Genomic DNA, 24,363 nt, shown 5'->3' on the forward strand with positions numbered 1-24,363 from the left:
ATAAATCTTAAAAAAAAAGAGCGTATGGAGGTTCCTTCCCACATCCTTGCAGAAACTTGATTAAAAATATTTTTTCTAAATGTGTTCTGTACATCTAAGTGCTTTTGTTGCATTTGAGGCATGGTTACCTATGTCTTTTTACTGTATAACAACCATAATGGCTTAATAAATGGTGAGCTCATTGTGTCAAAAAAAAAAAAAAATGAAGAATAAAAAAAAAATTTTTTTTCTGATTAATAAAACTATATAATGTATATTTGCATACAAAGTATGTATACATGCAAAGTATACATATCTGATAAGTATATATATATTTTAAATATATAAAAATATATATACTTTTGAAGATTAAAAAAATACATAATTCCATAACCAAAAAGATACGCTTGAGGGGTGTGTGTGTGTATTAGATATTTTTCTGTACACGTATATGTAGTCTTTTTTAAAATAAAAATTAGATTATACCATACCTAATATTTTATGAACTCTACCGTATTGTTTATTTAAAACTTTAATAAGAACTAGAATTCTATTTTATAATTTATACACCAAAACTTGGTTAAAAGGCCATTGATTTGGTGGTGGGAGAACTATGGTGACCACACCTGAGGGGAGAAATCCTATACTGTCAAAATATTAATGAGGATATAAAATAATAGTTCTTTATTTAAAAAAGTAAATAAAAAGCCATTAGGTTATTATAGTATTTTTTCTTTTTCTGAGACATCTACTCTTTTGGTTCTACTTCTTTGTTACTACAGGGTTTACTTTAAAATATTACAACTTAAAATGTGTTTTCTCCAAGAGGGGGAGAGTAATTTAGAGTAAAGCATATTAGCATTCCACAAAATATATCGAAAAATTTTGCCATACTCTACTACTCTCATTTTATTTTTAAATTGATTTTTGCTTTATTTTACAAGAATTTATACTGAAATCTTCCCATTGACTTAAAAACAAACACTGAAATTAAAGATTTCATTAGAAGCAGAAATGTGATGCACTTTGGTAGGTATGTTCAAGAAGATCAATCACATTTTTTTTCCTAGTCAGCAACTATGCAGTTCGACTGTTTTGGGGGGGCCTCAACCATTCACTCTCTCCTTTAATAGGTGTCAAAAGAGAGTAAGGACACTTGTTTCTTCCAAATTCTGTTTAGTTGACAGAGAACTCTCAGTTTTAAAGGTCAGTCTAATGTCAAAACAACTGAGTAAAAGAGCACAATAATTGACCAAAAAATGAGGATGAGAAGCCATCCATTTAAATTGTAAATGGGATAAAAGGAATAGAAAATATGTTCAATCACAAAAATATTTTGGGGCTCATTGATTAAATCCTGTGGCGGTGACTCCTTCACTGAGCACACACCTTTGCCCAGCATAGGGCCTTCTGGGAGAGCCCTGCACCTGCTCTGTGAACCAGGAAGTCTCAGGCTGTCAGTAAGCTCTCTTGCTTCCACAAATATTTGCAATCCACCACCCTCATCTTCCCACTGCCATAGAAAAGAAAAGCAAGGGGAAAACAAGTTAAATAGAAACATGAATTTCAGTTTCTATTTTATGAGATATTATGGGTAAGTATATTAAAGGGTTTTTTTTGTTTCTTTTTTTCCTAAAGCAGCAAGATTTTTGACTTAAGTCTCTGAAACAATAGAGTAAGTTAATGTTTAACAAATTTTCAAGGTATAAGAAATATATTTCAGCTAGAACTTACGAGTGAAATTTATACAAGAATCCAATTTAATTTACAAGTTTAGCTAAACTTTGAGTATGAGAATAAGGGGATAGGAGGAGGGGAGTAAGTAATAATATTGACATATTAAGGGTTATTGGAGAAAATTTAATTATATTGGTGATAAATAATATTGTTTAATAAAATGGCAAAGATAACTAATCCTGCAGAAGTGGACAATTTCTGTAGGCTCCCTACACTAAACTACATCTTTAAACAAAAAATTACTCTCTATGTATATTAACACATACACATACCAGTCTGAGTGTTTAGTGAGAGTTTTGAATAAGTGTGCTATGTTTTCTTGGTTCACACGTTAATATCATGTTCACATAAGCAATATTTCATTATTCTAAAGGTTCTGTAAAAAGAGTTTTTAGATAAAGTTAATCTGTTGCTATTGGTGTTCTAATAATGTCTCTGTAGCTACTGGTAGAAAAGTCCATTTTTATGACACTAAATTTTGTTTGCTTAGAGCTTGTCTTCTAAATGTATAATGTCTAACTAAAGAAAATCCCAATCTGAAAGAATAGTGAGGTTTCAGCTGATCAATTTCCTTTCTCTCTTTAAATTTGTCTTTGGCTTCTGTGATGGGAACAGATTGGAATGACCGCTAAACTATTTACTTTGTAAAGATACTGCTTTTCCAACAGACTTTTCATATATCAGAAAGTCCTTGGGAATCAAGCCTTATCTATCTCTCTTTTTCTTTTCTTCCCACCCTCCAGTCCCTTGTTTGGTAAAACTTGTAAATTGTTTCATTGACCTTGAACATTATGTTCCAATTCTTTTAAGAAAGGCAGGGGGACAAAATAGTATTGCATTACAAAAGAAAAAGAATGCCTATTAGTGTTCAAGATAATAGTACTTCTCAGGCTTTCAATTTGGGAGTGCACAGATAACTAGAATACTGAAGTTAGATGGTAAGACTTAATGAAAACATCAAAATTGTTTGCTTTAACTATATAACAAAAGAGATGTAAGTGATCTTAGTTCAGTGCTAAACCTGACTTATGTAACCTGTCTTTCTGTTTGGAAACTTAGAGTCTTCTCTTTTTTCTTGGTATTCTAGTATTTTCAAACCCTTTATCCTTTGGTGCTACTTTCTTTGATATTTTCTCAACTTTATCTTTCACCCTTTCACTTATTTTGCTTTGGTTTCTTACACATTTAAACATTTCTAGAGCTTCTTCCCATTCTCTGAATGTTATTTGTCTTCCTGCCCTCCCTCCTTCTCTTTCTTTTTCTTTCCGTTTTTCTTCCCTCTGTAGTTTTCTTTTTAAAAAATATATTTGTTTGTTCTGCATCCTGCGTTTCCCTCTATGTGCTTTTTTATTTTGACTTTATTGGAGGTTTTAACCAAATGTCTAAGGATCCTGCATGTTCATTCATATTGTGAGCAAGACACTAAAAATTTAAATGGAAGCTCTATAACATGGGGACATAGGTTTCACGATTATGATTTTTGCTTGAGGATTCTCGTAAGTCCTCTACAACAAGTTTGCGGAAATTTCATTTCATTATTATTATGCTAAGAGGTGTTAAAAAAAGAGGAAGGGATTTTGTGTTTCAATAAATACTTTCTTGACAGCTATTGAAATCATCATATACATTTTACCCTTAAATCTGTTAATGTGTTTGCTAGTAGTAGACTTTGCTGGTAGCAATATTTCAGAATGCCTTTGTGTCTTATCTGAGGAGAAGTTCAAATTTTCTGCTTTTTAAAAGGGGAAATTTTGGGGCTGGAAGGTTGACAATTTTGTTCACGGTGCCTATGTTTGGTGCTGGTGTTATGTTTTCGTTGCTCTATGCCTTGCAGAAATGAAGACTTTCCTTTTTGTAGTAAGGATTGATCAGGAAAGACTATATATTTGAAGGTATTAACTAAAGTTTGTTGTTATTGTTTATTTTTTGTGTTTAATATGATTTTTGCTTAATAAATTAAGGAATTAAATCTCATTATCAGGACATCTAAGGCAGTTTAGTTGGCATATTTTACAAATAAGAAAGGGTGTTTACAAAATGTTTTTTCAGTGAACCCCTCAGAAGTAGTGGTTTAGCTACTTTCCTTACCACAGCATAGTTTTCCTCCTACTCTTTATTGTCACATGCTATCAAAAGACCAAGACTTTTTTTTCCTCCTGCAGTGTCTTGCTCTTCTACGTACTTCCCCAAAGAAAAAGGAAGAATTAGAGTCCTGTTCTGATTATTAACATTAGCTGTGAAAAAGTGTCTGAATTGCCTGGTATGCTAAAGGATATTTATCTGTGATTCTTCTAAGCATTAAGAAATTTTACACAGAAGCCTCAGGAATTGTTGGTAGATTGAAAAAATGAGAGGTAGCTTAAAGGCATAATGGAAGAACCTAAACCTGAGAATCCAAGCAGAAGGTTTTAGGTTCTTCTGTCACTAACAACTACGAAATAAGGAGACTGGACTTCACTTTTCTTTATGCTCTCTAACATTCTTTTGTATTCAAAGCGTTATCAACTCTAGAAAATATTCCACAAATGGGAATATATACTTCAGTTTAAATATGGGCTTCATTAATATTATAACCTCATAATTATTTTAAATTTCATGCAATATTTTATGATTTAATGTTTCATTTTTCTTGTTACATTAAAAAAATATATATATGAAATAGAAAGCTTCCTGGAGAACCCTAAAATATCCTCATAGCAGATGAAATAGTGGCTCCCTAAGATGGTCAAATCCCCAAAACCTGTTAATGTTTTACATTACATGGCAAAAGAATTTTGCAGGTGTGATTAAATGCAAGATCTTAAGATGGGATCCTTATCTTGGATTATCCAGATGTGCTCATTCTAATCACAAGGGTTCTTATGTGAGGAACGTGGTCATAGAAAAATTCAGGATGATGTTATATGAGGGAAGAACCTGCCAGTGCTGGCTTTGAAAGTGGAAGAAGGAGGCCATCAGTTAAGGAATACTGGCAGCCTCCAGATGCTGGAAAGTCAAGGAAGTGGATTCTCCCCTGGAACCTCCAGACGGAACACAGTTCTGTTGAAAACTTAAATTTAGCTCCTTGAGACACATTTAGATTTTCAACCTTCAGAACTATAAGATAGTATATTTGTTTTGTTTTAAGTCACTAAGTTTGTGATAGTTTGGTACAACATCAATAAGAAACTAACAATCCTCACCTTTGGCTGAGTACTTTAATCTTTTATGTCTATGCATTTTGTTCATATAGTGACAAACACTGTTTGCCTTAATAACTACAAATTATGTCATATTGAATTATTTGTATTAGCTATAATATAGAATGATTAGAAAATTGATTAATTATGCTTCTGCATAGCATTATATTCTTAAATTTAATTTTTCTCTGGGACTATGCTTTATGCATGGACATCTCTCCAGATCCAACATTCTATGAAGTCCAAGAATATGATCTAATAAAGTCTAACATCTCTTTTTTTAAGAGAAAGAAATTGTGACCTACTAAGAGCAAACCCATGAGTTTCCCTATAATCTACCATGTGTTGCTTATAACATAAGGATTAAGATTGAGGACTTATGCTTCCTAGTTCCCACCATACCATACTCTTTCCAACTGAAAGTGTTAGGACATGAAAATATTTAATGAATCTGACTTCTTAGTGTGAAATAGGAAGGAATGTGAAATTCAAAGATGCCTTGTTTAATTCAACTAATTCTCACTTGAGAAGCTGTGTGTAACACGGCTAGTTTTGATCTAGATTGTCAATATGCAAATTTCATTTCTAGTATTTTTCACCCAAGTGACCCTCTACAGGTACCTTAATCTTCCCTTGCCTTCATTTCCTGGTCTGCAAAATGGAAATGGTGATATCACTGAACTCATAGAGTGTGGGAAATTTAAATACCATAAAACTCCTAGACAAAGTTCTGGAGTATATTCAGCACCAAAAATCATGGACAATTACTATTATTCACAGTAGCCTGTATAATAAAGGTAGACTTTCAGTTGAACAGAAACCACTAATGTTAATATTAACATTATTAACATTTGTTACTGCTTGGTTATTAGCTACCTCCTATGCTAATATATGAGTGCTTAATCCTAAAAATGGGTACACATGGTCAGATAAATTGTATACAGACAAAAAATCTTGCAATCTTCCATGCCACTAGATATTCTGTGGGCACTCAGCACAAGACTATCATGAGCACTCCTGCTAATTAAAGTCACATTATTATCAAAGAACTGTACAATGACTGCTTCTATACTGTTGCTTCTGCAAGCCGCATCCTTCAAGGACAGAGTAGCTGATATATGTTTCGTTTCCCTCATAATGCTGAGCTTGGGTATCTGATAGACTTGCTTAGGCTGGCAAACTTTTGAGCAGAAGTGCTAGATTTGTATGCATCTTCTCGAATGGAACAGTGCTAAGCTAAAGTGAGCTAGGAGAGAAAGAGGAAGTGAAAAAGTGGAACGGAAAGACATAGGTAGCTAGGGGAAGAAAAAAGAGGAAGGAGCAAAGGAGACCAGAAAGGACATGAAAGATTATGAAGACACTCAACTGTTGAAAAGAGTTGAAGATGAATAAGGAGAATGGGAGACCATGCAGCCATCGTAGTTCCTAGGAAGAGTATTTGAGCCCTAAACCAGAGTTTATCAAATGTCAATGTCTATCAATTTCCTCTGAAGGATGTGTTAGTCACATGTTAATCATTCACAGAAACCCCTAGCCAAGAAGTCAGAGTGGAGCCCGATAATGCAAATTCTAGCAAGTTTATAGGTGATGCTGGTGGTGCTGGTCTGAGGAAATTTTGAGAACATGTGGGCTAAATTATATTTGCCCAAAATAAATATAACTATTCTCAGTTTCTTTTTATTGAGCTGTATTTTACATATAGTAAGTTGCACTTTATGTTCTTGATTTTCTAACATTAGCAGTTCCCCCCAGGTTTTTGTGCTAGATCTATATGTAGATTAAAGGTCTGGCTGTTCCCATATACTGTTTCTGTCAAGTAAACAAAGAGATATTTTTGAATAAAGTCCTAGTGCCTGATACTATCTTCTGTTAGAATGATATAATGAACTTCAGTTATTTTTTTAGCTTTTCAAAGACAAAAGTTTCTGTAGCCTGGAATCTAAAGTCAAAAACTGCCATTTCATTTGGAATATTCCCAGTCTCTTCTAAGCATTAGCCCACTTGCTGTCTCTTATTTATTATCTCATTTGAAAGGAGGAAGATTTGGTGAGTTATACTGAATTTGTTCTCCGTCTTTGAATTAACAATTTATTGTATTTATACACCAAGTAATCTGAAATGCTGGACAAGGAAGCAATTGAGATGGAAATCCTTCAACAATACTTCTCAACTTCAATGTGTGCTAGAACCCCTATGGATCCTGTTAAAATGAAGATTCTAATTTAGTGAGTAGGGTGTGGGGTTCAAAATTCTGTATTTGTAACAAGCTCCCAGATATAAGCTGCACTGCAGGTGACATTGATGCTTCCAGTCCGTGGATTTCATTTTTATAGGAAGGCCCTGTTTGTTGTTGATTGGTGGGTCTCAAACTTCAATGAGCAGCAGAATCAATGGAGGGCTTGTAAGAACACAGATTGTTGCCTCTATCCCAGAGTGTATGATTCAGTAGGAGTGGAGCCTGACAGTTTGCATTTCCAAATTCTCAGGTGTTGGGGAAAGTGCAGGGAGCACACTTTGACAACTACTGATCCATTGGCTAACCCACCCCTTTCATTTGGCTGATTGACTTGACAGCAATGTATACTGCTAGTTGACAAGTTACCCCCAAATGTCCTTGACAAAGTCATCATTATTCTTTAGGTGACAGACCCAATGTATTCCTCTCAGTCCTCACATTACTTGGCTTTCAGTGGTTTCTGGCAGTTGTTGCTCCCTTCTTGATATCCTCTTCTCTCTTGGTACTGTAGTAGAAATTTTTTTTTGCTTGCTTCTTACTTCTCTAACTCAGTCTATTTTATCTCACTTATATCTTGGACTCCTTTGTAAAATTTTCCTTTTTCCATTCCTGTGCTTTAACCTTGCAATTGTGCCTTAGTTGAGTCTCTCATCAACTACCACCTAGACCACATCAGTCCTTTTCCACCAGCTATCTCTGTCTTAGGTCTTCTGTTTCAGAGCCTCACTTCCCACCTCTGCCAGAGTGATCTTTCTAAATCACAAGAGTGATCATGCTCTCATTCTGCTTAAAAACCCCAGAAGTGGTTTCCCATTCATTCTGGGATGCATTCCAAACTCTAGCTTGGCTAATGTGACTCTCTATAATCTGGCCCTTATCTTCTCTTTTCTACTTTGAATTCTGACCAGACATACTTAAAAACATCCGATTCCCATAGAGGTTACATCATTTCTTGTCTCCATACCTCTTTATGTTCCTTTCTCTTTGAAGAATTCCCTCATTTTTTCTTTCAACCCATTTAGCCAGCAAACATTTTTCAACTTTCAAATGTCCTTCAGCTCTGAACCCTTTTGTGAGCATCCCAGGAAGCAATGATCACTTTCTTCTTGTGCCCTCACATTATGATGATATCTGGAATACTTTATTTGTGATTCTTCGTTTACATGATTGCTTCTCTTGACTGGATTATAAAGATCTTGAGAATATTTTTTCCCCTTTACTTTGGTGTCCCTTGTGCATTGTTCAGTGCCTGATATTATTGTTTGTTTTTTGAGTAAATGAATGAATAACAGAGGTTGAGGAAACAAATGATAAAGGTGAGGTGACTGTGTTAGTTTCTTGTTATTGCCACACATTTGGTGACTTAGAGCAACAGAAATTTCTCTCCCTACAGCCCTGGAGTTGAGAAGCCTAAAACCAAGATGTTGGCAGGGTCATGCACATGCTGGCGGCTCTGGGAGAGATTCCTACTTTTCCTTTCCCAGACACTGCAGGTTCCAGTTGTTCCTTGGCTTGTGGCTGCATCACTCCAATCTCTGTCTCTACTGCCCTTCTGTTCTGTATAAAGACATTTGTAACACAAAGGGTTCACACCTGGATAACTTAGGATAGTCTCATTTTGAGATACCAAATTACATATGCAAAAACCCTTCCTGCAAGTAAGACCACATTCACAGGTTCTGGTTGTTATATCTTGTTGGAGGCCATCATTCAACCCACCTCAGTGACTATGAGAAAAATGAAAGTGGTATCTATAAGTGGAAATAAGAAGGAGGCAGAAATTCCTCCTTCTTCCTCTGGATCTCATAACAAGAAGAGAAAAGGCAGACAAGTACTCTATGCTCCAGGTCTCTTCAAAAATGTTAGTTTCTCTGACAAAAAATTAGTTCCTGTGTGGGGGGGGGGAGGGGGGAGGGCATGGGTCAAGGACTAAGAATATTCTCTTTCCTGCCTACATTATGCCCAATCCTTCTTGAGCTTAAACATACACATCTCATCTAATGATCTGTAAAAAGCAATACTTTCTGAGCTTTTATCTGCCATCTCGACCACATCAGTTCTCTTCTACTGAGTCTCTCTGCCTGGGTCTTGCTTCTCCTAGCTACCCGTCCCACCTTGACCAGAGTGATCTTTCTAAAACACCAGAGTGATCATGTTCTCACTCTACTTAAAACCCTTAAGTGGCTTCCCATTCATCCTGGGATGCATTCCAAACTCTAACTTGGCTAATGTGGTTCTCTATAATTTGATCCTTATCTATCCTTTCTCTCTTTTGATTTTTTTTCTTTGTTTCACTTTTTCATATAGTTACCTTGCCTTCTTCACCAATTAGGCATTTAACAAATACATTTGGGTGAAAGTATTAATTTATATTGTGTCAGAACAAATAGAGAAGTAGGGTTGTAATAAGTAGTTATGGAAACCGTGGGGACAGGAGACTGGGCAAAGGCATGGGAAAGCTGTTCCAGACTCTAGCCCAACCACTCATTCCATCGTTTTCACATGATCCCCCAACACCGAAGCCAGGGTTTCCAGAGTGTACAGCTTTCATTTCCATTAGTGACTGACTTAACAACCACCAAGATCAAACTTTTCCCTCTGACTTTATAATTGAAGTTTGAAGTCTTTCTCATCTAGTCTCCAGCTATGAGAGAACTCAGGAGAATTGGGGAAAATGTAAAAGTACAGGATGAAGAATCTATAGAGTTACATTTCCCTTTATTTTTCCTCAAGACAGGAGAACAGCACAGGATACTGTAATTTGTCAACCCCCCAAACAAAACAAAACAGGTCTGTTGTTAATACAGACAAATGGTCACAGCTGCAGAAAAGTTTCCACTTGAAATCTTTGAGTCCTAAATAGTCATTTTGCACTTTTGTGATCTCTTTTCCAGTATTCATTTTCCCTTAGTATTTATTCATGTTAACTATTTGTTTCTTGTTGCAAACTCCTTTCTGTTAGATATAGGTCCAACAGTGTTACTTTCCACAGTGTACTTTCCTAATATTCTACTCAGTTTACCCATCCGTATGTGTGATTTCAGTCAGCACAATAGCTTCAGCAGTGAAAGTAAATGTTTTGCTTTCATACTCTAGTAGAGCTGCCTCCTCTCTCTAGAGAGAACTGCTTTAGACCTCTCATTCTCAACATTTGAGAGTTATAGTGCACCCCTGTCCCTGCCCCCCAAGATGCTGCTAACTGTTGTGCTGCAAATTAATGCAATGAAGCCTGAAAGTCAGGTTGTCACACAGCTCATATATAGGCCAGGTGTGTTGAGACTTTTCCAAATGTTTGACTATGTTTTGGTTAAGTTGGGTTTTCTAAATTGGCTTGATTTGCTGTAAAAGTTAGAAAGCCAGGTTGAGAAAACTGGTATTTGATCATTTACGGATCAAACTTGAACCTCAAAACGAAACTCAGGGAATCTAAAACCAATGCAAAACAGAAAAAGAAAGTTTTAAGTGACATTTCTGTAATTGAAACTGATGAGTTATACATTTTTACTGTTGATTCTTAGCCCATCTTCCTCTTTTGCCAGTATGTATTTATCTCTTCAGGCATAATACCATGTTACAGTAAAACTGCCTTCATTTTGACTGCATCTGTGATATTTAGATACACAGCGGTTGATGTTTACTTTTGCACTTACAATAAAGAGTTTCTAAAGAATAGTGCACAAGATTCTGAGATACATGTTTAACCCATGCAACAGTAAAGGAATCTCTAGGTCTTTGGAAAAAAAAATTACCAGTACAGAAATAATTTCAACATAAATAATTACAAAATTGAAATGACACAGTATGCATACATGAAAGAGGTATCCAAAGGTTTCTACATTGCAAATGTTACGAACTTTCAGAATATTCACTGTAAATCAAAATAATAAAAGAACTTAAATATATGCTCATTTTATAGTACTTTTTACAATGTGTCCATTTATTCAGGTGTACTATTATTTGAATTCATAATATATTACTGCATTTGTGTATGTACAGTCACACACATAATTTTTTAAAGTTACATTTATATGTATCGTAAACTCTAATTTTATAGATTTTTTATAATTAAAGGAAAAGAGAAAAATAAATAAAAAAATTAAATGCTTTATGTAACTTTAGATTATAAACTGTTCTAGGTTCATTTTCACAATTAAGGAAATGTAGAAAAATCTAAAGAAGACAAAAGTTGTACTCCTGCTACTTAATAATAATTGCTAACATTTCTAACATTACTTTTTACCTGTATGTTATTTTTTCAAATAATGAATGAACATCAGCTAAAGGGCTAAGTCAATTGAATGGATTTAGCAATGCTACTAAACCACCTGAATATCCACATGGAAGAGAACAAATGAACATGGACCCAAAGCTCATCACACACTGAGAAAATTAATTTGAGCTAGATCATAGACATAAACTTAAAACCAGAAACATAAAGCTTCAAGAAAAATAAGAAGAGAGGACTTTACTGCTCTTGAAGTAAGCAAAGACTATGTAGAAATAACACAAAAGTATTAACCTTAAGAGAAAAAAAAAGCTGTTAAATTAGATTGCACAAAAATTTTCTGCTCAAGGCAAATTGAAGATATGAGACAAGATTCTGCACAACCTTCCCACAGCAGAGTGGGGGAGGGTGTCAAAACAGAAGAGGGAAGAGCTTAAGGGAGTGTGGTGATGGTTCACAGTGAGGTGGTGATGGGAGATTTAGGGGGATTACACTTGGGAGAAATCAGACATTGTACAAAAATGAATGATCTAAGAAAATAAATAAATAAATAAATATTCACACATTGATAACACTCAAAAAAATTTTTTCCCTTGCTTGTTAGAAGGCACCATTCAGAAATTATTAGACAAATTATAAACTGAGAAAAAAATTTTCAGCGTATCTCTATGACAAAAGCCTTGTATCTAGGGTATAAAAAGAGCCTCTAAAAATCAATAATAAAAGGATAACCCAATTTAAAATGAATATGTTTGCTATATTATATGGCTTCATAAAAGTTAATCTAAAATGGCTTAAAACAGTAAACATTATCTCATTCTTTCTGAGGATCACAAATTCAGAGCAAATTAGGTGATTGTTTCGGTTTAGTGTCACTCTTGAGACTTCAGTTAAGAAATCAGCTGGGGTTGCAGTCAGCTGAAAGTATGACTGGAGCTGGAGGATTTTCTTCCAAGGTGACTCATATGGCTATTGGCAGGAGGCCTCAGTCCTTGCCACATGGGTTTGTATGTAAGCTACTTGAATGTCCTCATGATATGGCAGCTGTCTGCTCTGAGTGAGCAATCTAAGAGAGGAAGTCACAGTGTCTTTATGTTCTGATCGAGACATCCACACCATCTTCTACTAATCTATTTATAGTATTAGAAGCAAGTCAATAAGTACAGCCCAGATCAAAGGAAAAGGAAACTAGGCTCCAATTTTTGAATAATTTATGGGCATAGTTTAAAAACTACCACAGGCACTTTACTATAAAATATATGCATGAATGGGCAAAAAATATAAGAACAAAAGTGGTCAGTTTTATTAGTCATTATATTTAAGTCACTAAAAAATGCTATTTCAACCCTCTAGGCTGGTTAAAATGAAAAAGATTGACAGCACTAAATGTTGGAGAAGATGTGGAGCAACTGGAACTCTCATACATTACTGTTCAGAATAAAAATAGTACTTGCACTTCGATGAATTACTTAATGGTGTCTTATAAAATTAAATTTACATTCATTCTACCACTGTTAATTTCACAAGAAAAGTGAAAACATGTTCACAAAAACCATTGAATATGATTTATTATATTAGCTTTATTCATTTACACTTAAACTGGAAACAGTTTAATATATAACCCAATGTCTATTAACTGAGAGAAGGAAAAATAAACTTATATATGTAAAATAGTATATGTAATCACATATATCTGAACAATAGATAAGAATGAGTTACGTTTAATGTAAGTGAATTTCAAAATTTGATGATCCAATATAATTAATAAGCAAAAGTAGTAGGCACAAAAGAGGAAATATTGTATGATTCTATTCATATGAAGTCTGAGAACAGGAAAAACTAATATAAGAGAAAGTTGTTGTCCAGTGATAACAGGGGAAGATAATCAGTTGGAAAAAGGCAAAAGGGAATTCTGTAGGGATAATAAAAATGTTCTATTCAATTTTTTTGGTTTGGTTTCCAAAAATCATAAAACTGAATATCTAAGATCTGTGCACTTTGTTGAGTGTTAATTAAAATTTAAAGTTCATATATATATATATATATTTTACTTATTAGTATTGCTATTTTTAAACAATAGGATGACTACCCAAAGATTATTGAGACAATTTTGAAAGGAATTCAAGAAATCCCATGCATGTATATATTGGATTCTTATACCTTCAAGCAAAATCAGTGTTTCCAAATTCCCTTATATATTTGAAAACACTCTGATTTATTCAGAAAATTCTAGAAAGTGAAATTGGGAGGTTCAAGTGGTTGGAGGGGAAGTCTTTGAATTAATAGACAAATTAAGAGGAAAAGTGTTTATTATGCATGCATGCAGGAGCATGTTGTAATGAGTAAATCTCTGAGCCACCAGGAGTAAGGTTTTAAATGGCAACTAAATGGGATGGGGAAGGGAGTGCTAAGACTTTAGTGGGAAAGTAAGGATGGTTCTCATAGGACTTATTCACACAATTCCTTGGGAAGTCCTGCTGCCAAGTCAGCCTCCTCCCTTACAAACCTCTCCCTGGGAGAGAGTAGTTAATGGCAGCTGAGTTCTCAGAAAGGCTTGCTTTATTCATCAAAACAAAGTTTAGAGAAGTATTATTTTTTCTGTAGCTGCTTTATATATACATTCTCAGTTTAAAGTAGTTATATGTCATTCTGGTGGGGTTAGTTCCTTCATTTTCCTGCTTGAAACTTGATAAATTTCATAGTCCAGGAGCTTTGCCAATTACTGTGGAAAGAAGACTTGGGTTGGACGTTGGGGGATAAGAGATCTGGACAAGGAAACTATACCACATATTAGAACAAGGAAGAATGAATAGAAAACAAATCTAAACATGTGGTCCTATTTTCCATTGGACCAGTCTCCCTGAGAATAAGCCAGTCCAATTAAATTGTGCTCACTTATTTGATATTGAATGTTGACCTGTTGTTTTAAATAGTTCAGATGAAACAGTAATTCTGATGTATTCATTTGGAAGTGGTGCTGTTCCCAATGATTGCACAGATTCCTTATTGGGTAGCTGGTATAACCAGGTCACAGATATTGGAGGATAGAGGCTAAATTGCTAACTCATTGGTGTGTTTCCAACGTCTGTAAAGTGGCAGTCAGTACTTGTTCTGTTTCTCTGGAAATGTTTAGAACTGCTGCTTCTCGAACTTGAAGAAAGAAACCTTTCAGAATTGGTCTTGAGATACATGGCTAGGTTGTCTGTGATGTCTTCTTGGCTGAGTCTATGTGGTGTTATTTTATGTAGGAGGAGTCTAGGCTTATATTTTAGTTAGCATTTGAAGTAGAATACCTGGTGAGGAGAGGTGCCAGGTATCTAAATCCACATCACCTTGCCCATTTAGGTAGGAATCATTTATATATCTTATTGTCACATAAAGAAAAAGAAGAGTTATAGAAGAGTTATTCATGGACAAGGTCAGAATGGAAACTTTGTTCCACTGGTTTGGAGTCTCGTGTCCATCTTGACCTTTGTCATTAGTTATGTTAACATTGGCACATTTATTTCCTAAGTTTCTCTGTCAAGTTATATGAGCAGGTTGTGAAATATTTGGTAAGGAAGACTGTGAATTTGACTTTGGCAGATATAGAGATAGGTGACATTACCTGACAGGTCATTCCAGAATTTTGGTCTATCCATTTGTAATCATGGGTAGATGAACCACTGGGATCGCTGAGTTGTTCCACATCCCATTTGTGTGGTCTGAAAACCAGGAATATTGTCCAGTGACCAGATAGACATTTGTATCATAGCAATCAGTCTTGAGCTCATTGATAACATCGATAGAAGTTTGAAGCTGACACCTGTGAAATCAAACCAGAGTGTTTGATTACAGTATTGTGTTGGTGTGTTACCTAGGAAGGGCCCAGTGCTAATTTTACTTTTCATGCAATAAGGAAAATGTCCCCTCAAATATTTTCAACTTAGTAAAGGGTAGACCTTGAACTTTCATGGAGGTTTCCCAGTGTCAAATCACTCTACCATAGGGGGAGATACAGTGTTTTTCATGTAATCATTATCCAGAATGGGTATACCAGGTATTTGCCTTGGCAGGAACAAAAACTGGTTCAGGTCCTGCTGTTATCTAGATGTTGGCATAAGCAGGAATCAGATTGATTAGTTAAGATGTCCAGGATTTGGAAGACTGGTGTGAGTGGGTATTAAGTTGTACCAGAATTGTTGAAAAAGCAGAAAATGTTAGTTGAAGCAAGAAAACTTGAAAGGGACCCCATGGTGGAGTAACAGAGGAAGAACAGATTAAGATAAGCAATCACCATCCAATCTTTCCATAAATGAAAGGGGGAGTGTTTAAATTTTCAGGTCAGAGACTTTTTCAGGTAAGCAAGGGGAGAATTTTGAAGGAAAGATAAATTAAGATGAATTCTTGATCCAAGAACTTGGATAAAACTGTTTACTCTGTGGTATTGTCTGCTTCTGGAACCTGAGTAGGTTCTGGAAATCTTCAATTTGAAGTTACTTATAGGGATGATCTCTTCTAATTGTGCTGGAGGTGACCATTTAGATCTAGCATGTTGTGTTGCATGTGAGTCCAGGAGGACTTTTATTGTGATGACATGTAGATGATTAGTCTTACTTCCAAAGGCCTCTCCAGTGAGGTTGCAATTGCATGCTTTCTTCTAAACCTTTGATATATACTCCATCTCCTGTGTTTAGAAATCAGGCCCCTGCAGTACTGCAGATGTTGTAAACCCCTGAGATCCAAGATTGATTTGGGATGAGTCTTAGCTCCAAACCCACCACAAAGTATTTGCAGCTGTGTCCATCGATTTCCATAGGACAAAGAGATCTGTGATCTGCAGAGGTGGAGACTAGGCAAATATACCAGGACAAAAAAGGCACTTGTATATCATCCTGATTAGATCTTCTGTAGGGGGACATATTGCTTTTCTGCCCAGCTTCTTTTTTTTTTTTTAGATTAACTCCCCTTTTCCTGGTAAAGGTCTTTTCCCATATCAGCTATGTATGTTTCTCTCATCCCATAATTTGTTCCTTGACAATTTTTGAATTGGATTTGGGAAAAGAGATTCAGTCCTTTTCTGAAGGAGAAAGTGTGATGTAAAATCTGGGAGGTACTGGCAGGGGAGATTGGGTGACCAGATTTCCTCTCCTGGGCTCTTCAATAATGCAAGGTGCAACTCCAGTGCTCTTGTCACTACTGGTCTGAGATGCTCCTACTTAAAGTAAGATGGAGAATTGGGATTGAGCAGACAATTACATGGCTCTGAACACTGATTTTAGAAACAAGAAAGCAAGCATAATTGGGTTTAGCTCAGTTCAACTTTTATTTGTCTGTGTGCAACAGTGGAATATGCTGGTGGAAAAGCTTGAGAGTCACATCTGTGTCCTAAAGGATCTAGTCTAGTAGGAGAGAGGTGCATGCAGTCAAATACTGCAAATATATAGTAGTCTTACAGCATATCAATATGATGAACACTCAGCAGTGGTTAAAATGATAGCCTGTATGTACATTTGTAAAATACTATGCAGCTACTAAAATCATATCACTGAAGATTATTTTCAAATAGCAGGAAGTATTATTATAAGATCATTATACATACATACATATATATGTAAATACATGTGTACTTTGCACATATATATATAATACATACACATACAGAGTAAATGTATATATATTCTGAAAATCATAAAATATAAATAATGGGAAAATCCTAATTTTACTATTTGAAAGTATACATAGAAAAGAGCAAAGAAAATACTGTTAAATGAAGAATATGTGGTGGGCTATAAATTATTTTGTTTCTTTTATGATTTTCATAATTTTCAGTGTTTTTCAGATAGGGACTAATTTGGTTGACCTCTGTACTCAAAATATTTCAGTGTTTAATATATTATTGTTACCGTAAGGCTTATTTTATGCAGTGTATTAGTTTTCTAAAATACTAGAGCATGGACTGCATAAACACAGAAATTGACTTCTCACAGTTCTGGAAGCTGAAAGCCCAAGATCTAGGTGTCAGCACATTTGATTTCTCTAACATGTTTCTCCTTGGCTTGCAGGTGACCACTTTCTTGTTAGCTCACATGGCTTTTTCTCTGTGTGCACACACTCCAGCTCTCTCTCTTCTAGAAAAGACAGCAGTTCTCTTTGGTTAGGATCTCATGTTTATGAACTGGTTTAAGTTTAATTAACTCCATAAAAGCCTTATCCACAAATATAGTCACATTGAGGATTAGAAGTTCAACCAATGAATTTGGGGGGGACACAATTCAGTGTATAACATACAGCATATAAAATGAGCTTTAACTAAAAGCCCGATTCAGGATAAAGCAATAATAATGCTGATTATTTGTGTTTGGTAATTTTTTGTAACATCTTGCAGATTTGAAATTCAGTGTCTAGCCTCTAAATGTTACTGTCTCCATTTCACACATTTGGTATCCAAATATCTGCTTAATTATTGTCATTTTATTATGTGAGTATGGATGATATTATTTTTGAAAATTATCTGCACTATAAAGTCTCTGAGTTTTTTTTTAAATTGCAAAGTATTAATCTCCTTTCTAAAATGAAGTCAGGTATACCTTCTTAGAAATCACTTTATTTATATTATAATGAATGAAATTTTATGTTCAGGCTTGTATTCAGTTCTAAATATAAGAAGAATTAAAAAGCTTTGTATGCTGAGTCTATCAATATAGACTGAGTTTCCCCAAGATAAATGTGTCTATAAATAAATGTAAAAATCCATGTATTTGTAAATACATAGATGGATAGATATGCATATTTTTCTCTGCTTTAAAAAAATAATATATATAAATTCACTGTTGAGATTTTAGAAAGGACAGAAAGCACAAAGAGAAAAAGCACACCTATCATTCCAATATCCAGAGATAACTAGTGTTAGTATTTTACTGTGCATTTGTGACTTGTCTCCAAGATGGCATCCAGTGATCCTTATTTCTTGACATTGATTCGTGCCCTCGGTTGTTCCTTCCTTTTGGAATCAGGGTCATCTATGTGAGCATTGACAGAATTTGAAAATGACTGTGTGATTACTGAGGCTATGTTGTTAAAGGAATGATACCTTCTGTTCTGGTCTTGGATTAGTGCCTCTGAGGGAATCTAGCAACTGTATTATGATGATATTTAAGCATCCTTGGAAAGGTCCACTGGAAGAGGAATTGACACCTCACACCAAGAGCCAACATCAACTTGCCAGCTATGTGAACAAGCTGACTTGGAAATTGGTCCTCTAGCCCTGGTCACACCTGCAGCTCACTAGAATCCAACTAACATCTGATTACAACCGTATGAGACAATCTAAGTAAGAACTGCCAAGCTGTTACTCCCAGATTCCTGACTTATAAAACCATGAGAGATAATACATCATTATTATTGTTTTAGCCACTAAGTTTTGGGGTAATTTTTTATATAGTAGGTAAATCATAGAACATTCTTCCAGCTTTCCTATTTATTTTTTCACTCAACAAATGTTTTTGAATACACTTTTAAACCTTGATACCAGTCAAGGTTGAGCCAGAGAAACAGAACCAGAAGAGAATATATGTGTGTTCTCTGTGTGTGCGTATGTTTGTTACAAGCAACTGACCTGTGCCATTGTGGGGGTTCACTAAGCAGCTTGAAGTCCAAGTGACAGGTGGTCAGGAAGGAAAGTGCAGAAGCTGGATAGATTCCCACCAGCACAGGCTGAAATTTATCCACAGCAGCCATCACTGAGGAACAGCAAGAGTGAAGGGAAAACAACTGCACACTCAGCTACCTGTTTTGAAGTCTTTGAGTGCAAGGGAGGCCTACACTTTCTTTTAAAGACCTTGCAACTGATTAAGCCAGACCCACCAAAGATATTCTCTCTTTGGATTAATTTTATGTCAGCCGATTTGGGACTTTAATTACATTTGTGACAACTCTTTGTAGCAGCAGCTAGGTTAGTGTTTGATAGAAAAACTGGGAGAAGGTGTGCATTCCACAAAGTGCCTACTACCTCTCTTCTCTTGTCCAAAGGCCTACCCTCTCTGAAAACATAATAGAAAAGGATTTCTGGAGACTGTTCTTACTCCAGCCATATCATACTTGGTATGCTCTAGACTCAGTTCTAGGTCCATGGGATAAATTAATAAATACAAAGACAAGGCCTCTGTCCTGGGAGAGCTCATTATTTCTGTGGGGAAATAAGAAATTAACAGAAAAGAAATCACCCTCAAAACAAACATTTCAACAAATATGCAAATGAGAAGTTACTGTCTAGCCATTTGAAGAACATAGAAGAACCTCCAAAATTAGGGAGTAGCAAGACTCTAAGAGAACACAGTGTAAAAGGAGCATTATGTATGAATAAGAGGGGGAGCTCAATAGAGGTAATACAGGGTCAGGACTTTCATTGAGAACAATCTGAGAAACCACTAAGGGTTTACAGCGGAGAAGTGATCTGACCTACATTCTGAAAGGAGCATAAGCTGAAGCAAGGAGGCCAGTTTGGAGGACATTGCTGGCATCCAGCTCAGAGTTGATGGTGTCTTGGAAGTGACGACAGTAATGAGTGAGAACTGATGTGATTTTGAACATATGCTGAAGAGGAAGCCAAAAAGATATGCTGATGGTTTGAATTTTGTGTGTTAGAGAAGGAGAAGAATCAAGGATGACTTCATTTAGAGTTTCTGAAGCTCAGAAATTTTGACTGTATTTTATAGTCAAGCAGGCTTTATTTACATTTATTTTTTTTTATAGAGGCATGTTTATTTATTTGTTTGTTTCTTTTGTTTATACATGCACTGGGTACAGTCAGAATTGTGGGAGGGTGAGAGAATTCACCAGAGCCAGAGCGGGGAGCAGAGCAGGCAGAAGGACCGAAGTACACTGCTGAGGGGAGCAGCGGGCGGCAGGAGAGGTCTGCGCACCAAGTGGGACCCTCCTCCTGTGGCCAGGGAGCAGCCGGGGATCGAACTGGAGCCGCAGAGGCTGCGGGCAGCTTCGCAAGCCAACGCTCAACCGCTATGCCACCGGGGAGGCCCTCAAGCAGGTTTTAAATGGTTAGTACATTGTGAAGCCAGAAATCTTCTTTCCTGAAACTTTCTTACCTCAAATGCTAATTAGTCAAGTTTCTCCAGAGAAACAGAGACAATCTCTCTCTCTCTCTCTCTCTCTCATCTATCTATTGATTACAAGAAAGGGGCTCTTGTAATTACAGTTGCTGAGAAAGCTCACAATTTGCAGTCTACAAGAAGGAGACCCAGGAAAGCCAGTGGGGTAAGCTAGTCTGAGTTTGAAGATGAGGTAATATGTCCAGATCAAGGCAGAGGCAGGAGAAAAGGAATAAATCCTTCCTCTGCTTTTTATTCTGTTCAGACCCTCATTAGACTGGATGATGCCCACCCACATTGGAAGCTTCGTCTTCTTTGCTGAGTCAGCTGACTGAAATGCTAATCTCATGCAGAAACTACCCTCGTGGGTAGTTTTAGCTGGGCACTTTGTGGCCAGTCAGGTTGACACAGAACATTAATCAACACAGCTAGTTCCCTGGTGTTAGCACCCATCTGTTACCGGTTACCATGCTATTTTTCTACTCATTTTGTTTATTCAGATTTCCTTAACATGAGGCATGCATGTACTATTATGCTATATATCAGTTCTGCATCTTGGGGCTAGGTATTGCCACTTCTAAAATGAATTTCAGCAATTAAGAGCATAACATATTTAGAAATTACTAGAGCCAGTACTTGAAATTCTAAAAATAGATAATAAATAAATAATTCAAAATAAGCATTTTATGGAATTTGGACTAATCAGCGTTTTTCTCAAATTAATTATATATGTAGTCATGATCAAATAATCATATGCTTTTATTTATTTTACTACTGTCAGTGCTAATTTACTCAACAAGGAAAATCTTAAGTACCTGGAAAAATATCCTCTGTCTGATTTTGTAACATTTATAACAAAGGAAATTTAGCCAAGCATCCTATTCAAGATTTAGTACAAATGACAGGTTTGGCAGAAAGAAGAATATGATGTACAGATTGAAGAACAGAAAAAGTGAGTAGACTTTTTTAAAACATTTAAAATAGATCTCTAATTTTATAGAGAAAGCTGGTGAAAATATTGTGTTCAAAACAGAGCTATCGCTAGAAATGGATTTATGTGGTCTGTATTAATATTTAATATATCAATAGTTTATAAGCTTTATGTACTTTGTTAATCTATTTTCACAGATGAGCTCAGTGTATAAATTGTACTTATTGGCAGTAAACAGGGCTTATTTAAAACTAAACAAACATATTATTGATTTTAGGAAATACCTAGTGTTTTCTTCCCCACAAATGATTACTTTTGTAAAGATTCTGTAAGGATTCTTTCTTATAAGCTAGATTCCAATTGCAAATATTAAGAAAGTATGCGTGGAGTCAGGGGTCATCTGCCTAAGGAAGATCGTTTGCTTCCAGTGACTAATTCAACATCACTTCTTTGCGTCTAGTTTCGCTATGAAATGGCTTGCAATGGTTAATTGGTAAAGGACCTCTTTATTCTAAAACAATTACCTTTGACATTTCCTTAAAAATAAGGTATGGGGATATTTGAGATATGCTAGTATACGAATTTAAGGAAATATGAATCGGAAAGCTATAAATGAACGCAAACCAAAGATACACACACTTTCAACAAAGAAATTCTCATACAGAGCCAGGTACAATGAGAATCTCAGCACGGTATGTGCATGTGCTAAACTTTTTTGGTTTCACATTGCTGCAAATGGCATGATTTTATCTTTTTTGATTGCTGAATAATATTCCATTGTGTATATAGGGAGCTAGAAGGAATTAGGCTCTGAAATAAGCCAGAAGGAAAAAGAAAAAATCAGATGGTTTCACTTATAGCAGGAATATAGGGGAACCAAATAAGACACCAGTGTAAAAAAATAACAGTACAAAACACAACAAAGCAAAAACACAATTATAAATCAGAGACATACTGCAGGGGCGGGGGAGGGAGAGGGATCAGAGGGAGGAAGGGAGGAGCACAGGGGACTGAGGTGATGGTGCACGGGTGCATTGGTGAAGGAAACTCTATGGGGACTACACCTGAGGAGGTGGGGGGAAGCAAATATTGTTTAAAAATGAACAATGATGTAAAAAAAATAAAAAAATTAATAAAAAATAAAAAATAAACTTTTTTGGTTTCAATCCGCTTTTCTATGCTGTTGTTCCAGTCCTAACACAATGAGTTTTCAAGCAATAATGTTTTTTCCTAAGGAAAAAATTAAATGCCAGTGTTTGTCTGTGTAGGAAGTATGTAGGCAGGACTCAATTTTCAGGAAAATCTTGTCTTATAAAGACAAATCTCTATAAGAGAGATTTTCCAGCTACCCTTTGAATTACTTTCCTGAAACCAATGAAATGCTATGAAAATGGAATTGTTACAATGACTGTGTGGCAGAAGTGACCTGTGGCTGCTTCCTCTTTTACAGGAGTTGAGAGCAAAGTGGAGAGGAAAGAGAGAGGCGGTATATACAGTGTCACTGGGGAGACAGTGGACCCAAAGCTGCTTTTGAAGATGGTCTGATTAACCAGTTCTCCATAAGTGCCATAGATTGTTGACACCTGGTGTGGGTTGAGTTTCGTCCCATTCAAATTCATATGTGGAAGGCCTAACCTTCAGTGCTTCAGGGTATGGCTTTATGTGTAACTAAAAGTCTTCACAGTCTTTAAAAAGAGATCAGTAGGGTGGACATTAATCCAATGTGACTAGTGTTCTTTTATAAAGAGGAAACTTGGAGACAGACATACATGTCAGGAGAATGCCATGTGAACATGAGCCATGTGAACATGAAGAGGGCCATATGAAGTTAAGGAGAAGGGTCTGGAACAGATCCTTCCCTCAAAGTCCCCAGAAAGAACAAATTCTGCCCACATTTTGATTTTGGGTGTCTGCCTCCAGAAATGTGAAACAATAAATTTATGTTCTTTAAGTCACCCAGTTTGTGATACCTTGTTCAGTAGTCCTAACAAATTAATTCAACATCTAATTAAAATAAGTTTAAAGAATATGTAAGCAATAATGATTTTGATTGTATTTGAGTCATCCCACAGGGTAAAGTGGAATTTTGTTTATTTGTTTGAAATGGAATTGGAATTTTTTGTGGTCTTATTTGTAATCAAATATAATTTTTAACTGAAAAGCAATTTTACTTATGTATATATGCACATACATATATCCATTGTAAAATAATCTATATAAAATAAAAATTTTTCTTTACTCCTCTTCCCATAGTTTTAATGATCTTCCCAGTGTTCAGTTGTTTGAAACCTGGCACTGTATTTTTACCATGTTGGATTCTTAATTTGTACTGTAAAAATTTGAGTAGGATTTCAATCAGGAGTTTCACTAAACATCACACTTAGAGTTCATGCTGTATCACTATGTTATCAGTGACAGCTTACCTCAATATGTGGATAGGCTATAAAATAGGCATGCTATTTAGTATACTACCAGCTATGGGGTAATTTTCTGAAAATTCATTATCAAGTGTGTCTTCCTAGTTTTGTTTACTATTTAGGATATTTTTTATAGATAAGAAAAGAACAACAACTGCATCTTATTAAAGCTTTTTTCTAGGAACCAATAACAAATTACCTGCCTTCTATGAAATTTGAGCCACATTTGGAGCAGAGTGACAACTCTTTTTACAGAGAATTCTGGATTAGGATCTCAGCTATAAAGATCTCTTAATAGACTAAATAAACTTTAGAAAATTCACACAAGAAAGTTCATAGCTTTATCAATAGACAGGTCCCCTTTAATCTTATTTTTTAAAATTGAGATAACATTGATTTACAACATTGTATATGATTTCCCTTGACTCCTGTATAGTCATAGTAAGTATATACACACATTCCTCAAATTACATCCCTATAAACCCACTGGAAATTGAAAATATTGTAAGTCGAAAATGCATTCAATACACTTAGCCTATGGAACATTACAAAACTGCCTAGACAGCCTTAAAT

This window comes from Talpa europaea (genome assembly GCF_964194135.1).
Source record: "Talpa europaea genome assembly, chromosome: 2".
In the NCBI taxonomy this organism is placed as follows: Eukaryota; Metazoa; Chordata; class Mammalia; order Eulipotyphla; family Talpidae; genus Talpa; species Talpa europaea.